Here is a 3,174-nt window from a genome sequence, read left to right on the forward strand (position 1 = left end):
ATAAACATATCGTCTTGTATTACTTTCTAGTATTGGTTTAGTAAGGTCGTTATTAAAAAAAAAAAAAAAAAAAAAAAAAAAAAAAAAAAAACGTTTGGATATGAAATATGGAATTTATTCGAAATAATTTTCTGGTATTGCTCAAAAATCAAAATTCAACTTTTCATAAGTAAGGACTGACTTTTTAATAGCTTTTGGCCTTTTAAAGTTAAAATTACCGAAATACCCCCGTTCTCCCCCAATCGAAATACCCTCTTTCACGCCGTTAGGTTCATTCCCTTCACAACCTTCAACTGAGAGAAGAGCTGCGACCTTTCTCCTATCTCCGCTCCAGACTTCCTATCGCCGGCGCCGGCTACGGCTACTGCTCCTTCATCTGGTAAGTCCGACTTTCTTTATCCGGTTACACCATCTGGATCGATACATGATGTTTGATTTCTGGAATCGATGAAGCATATGACTTTCTTTTTCGATTTTGAATCTCGAGCTCAATTCTTGTTCCTAATTTCTGGGTTGGAATCCCACTTTCTTTTTCTGGTTCTGTACACCTCTTGATAAGCTGATGCTATTTTTTAATCATGAATTTTATTGGAATCAATGAAGCTTATAATCTATTTTGTTGATATTAGTCTGGGCTGTTGTTTTAAAATTCACTTAATAAACCTCTTAATCATCCATATGTCTGATCCAGTAAGATAAAAGATACTCGTGCATCTGTTTTTTTAACAAGATTTGAATGGGCCTATCTGATTCAATAAGCTAACTATGGAAAAGAAAAACCACTTCATTATGTATCTTAGCACCAAATAAAAAACTTGTTTAAAAGTAACAAACAAATCATCAGGAATGATCAACATAAGTAGATAACACTAGAAGTGCAGTACTTTGTTTGCCAATTTATAAAGCCACACGTCCATTTAAGATGCAAGAAAATGTGGTTTAACTTGTTAGACATTAATTTTTCAAAATTTCTAATAAGCAAATCAATAAAATTCCATTGCTATTTGTTGCATTTAACACTAAATTTACATTAGGGCTGAATGCAAGAACTAGAAACCTACTTGAATTTATTTGTTTATCTTCACATTCTTTTTGTTAGAATATTGTACTGTTAATTTTTTTTTTCTTTCTAAAGCATTCTACTTTAAAAAATTGTATTATGGCTAAAACAAGTAAAATAGGAACATGCTTTCATTTATTTGTTTATTATAGCATCCTACTTGTAATTTTTTTCATATTAAAGACATTCTTCCCAGAAAAATCTACCATTTTATAGCATTCAAGTTTGATATGTACCTTATGACATAGCTGTTATAATTTAGTAGATTTTTCAAAGTACAATACTACAATAGAAAAAAATGAAAAACAACCCAACAAAAACTATTTCTTCATTTACAAAACACGCTTTATTTTGCAGGAATTAGACTCCTAACTCTTTTCTTCACAACACCATGCCTAGATTCTTGGCTAATTTGGCAACAAAACTCAATTTTCCAAAACCAAATTCGTTAAAATTTGCAAGTCCTATACATTCCATTACTCGAAAGGAGTTCGAGTTCGAGCGAGGCCCCACCACCACCAGTCCAAACCAACAACCCCCGGTCAGAACCGGCGGTGGTGGTGGCTACTTTGACGGTCTGAGCCGGAGATTCTCCGGCACAGACCGTCCGATTGAACCGCTTCGGTTCAATCGGGACACTCGGCCGTTCACTCGCGACATGAACTTTGTCCGAGGAATAATGAAAGACAATCCTTCATCCGGAAGCGAGCAAAACGCGGATATAGTCCACATCAAACTAATGAGAAACAACACGTTTGTGACTGTAACGGATTCAAAGGGGAATAAGAAAATGGGGGCATCGGCGGGATGTTTGGCGGAAATGAAAGGTGGGCCCAAGGTGTCAAAATATGCGGCTGAAGCAACAGCTGAACATGTGGGACGTGTGGCCAAAAGTATGGGATTGAAGTCGGTTGTTGTGAAGGTTAATGGGTTTACTTTTTTTAAAAGGAAAAAGTTGGCGATTTTGGGGTTTAGAGATGGATATACGCATTCCAGATCAGATAGGAATCCGATTGTGTATATTGAGGATACCACTAGGAAGCCACATAACGGGTGTCGACTCAGGAAACAGCGACGTGTGTGATGATTTGTAGTTTCTTTTGAGATGCTTTTGTCTTAATAATTTTGGCAAGATTACTATTTAGGAGAAATTTGACTTGAATGATTTGTTACTTTATGTAATTTATAGGCCATCCCTATTTCAAGATCACTTTTTTATTTTTATCTTTCAGTTTTAAAGCTAGGAACCCCTGAATTTATTAGAACCTGCGACCTCTTTTATTATTTTATTTATTTTAAAAGTTCAAATATATTTTTAAAACTCTATTTTTTTTAACTGTATAAGTCGGTAAACATTTTTAAACAAAAAAGTAAATTGTTTTAAATAAGCAAACACAAACAACACCTATTTCTTTTAGTACTATTATAATTTTATTTAATAAATTTAATTTATCCCTAAAAATGAGATGTTACAAAGTCAATGTTTCAGTCGTTACGCTTTACAGAGTTTCCATTGAAGTGTGTTTCTGTGATAGAAGATACTGCAAGCTTTGTGATATACACACAATTTTCTTATCTAATTTGTGAAACCTAAAGTTTCGAAGTATGATGTTGTTTTGAGAACTATGATGCCCTTTCAACAAAACAATTTCACAAATTAAAGTAATATTTTTTGAAATACTTTTGAAAGAAGTAGTCAAGATTTGATGTTATGGTCAGCAAAACAATTATGAAAATTAGCATATTTTTTCAAAATTAAGACCTCTTCGGCTATAATTTCTCAAAATTATAGGCCATGATGGTTAATCTTTGACGGTGTTATATGTCGATTTTGATAAAACTTATGATTTCTTTGGGATTACCTAATTGAGATTATGGAAATAAATGAGTTTCGGTTTAGTTTGGTGTGGCTAGATTAGAACAAAATTCTGTCATTTCAATTTTTATTTCTCAAAATTCATTTTTACAAAGTAAGTTGTTAATTTGTGGTACTTAAAAAGTGTCATATAGTATCATAACAACCCTCATTTTGGTCATATTAATAGAAAACCCTATATTTTTATATTGCAAATAGTTAATGCCACTCAACCAGTTGTAAGTTCAAACACACGTAT

At 33.1% G+C, this 3,174-nt stretch overlaps 1 long non-coding RNA gene across 1 annotated transcript; it reads left to right on the forward strand.

Annotated features, from left to right (window-relative positions):
* The first annotated feature begins 211 nt into the window (after positions 1-211).
* LOC145166680 (uncharacterized) lies at positions 212-2,284 on the forward strand. Its single transcript, XR_013740657.1, has 2 exons — positions 212-379; positions 1,418-2,284. It is a non-coding gene; the product is annotated as an uncharacterized LOC145166680 (long non-coding RNA).
* Positions 2,285-3,174: the final 890 nt, after the last annotated feature.

This window comes from Lactuca virosa, chromosome 3, assembly GCF_052849685.1.
Source record: "Lactuca virosa cultivar CGN04683 chromosome 3, Lactuca_virosa_CGN04683_v6, whole genome shotgun sequence".
In the NCBI taxonomy this organism is placed as follows: Eukaryota; Viridiplantae; Streptophyta; class Magnoliopsida; order Asterales; family Asteraceae; genus Lactuca; species Lactuca virosa.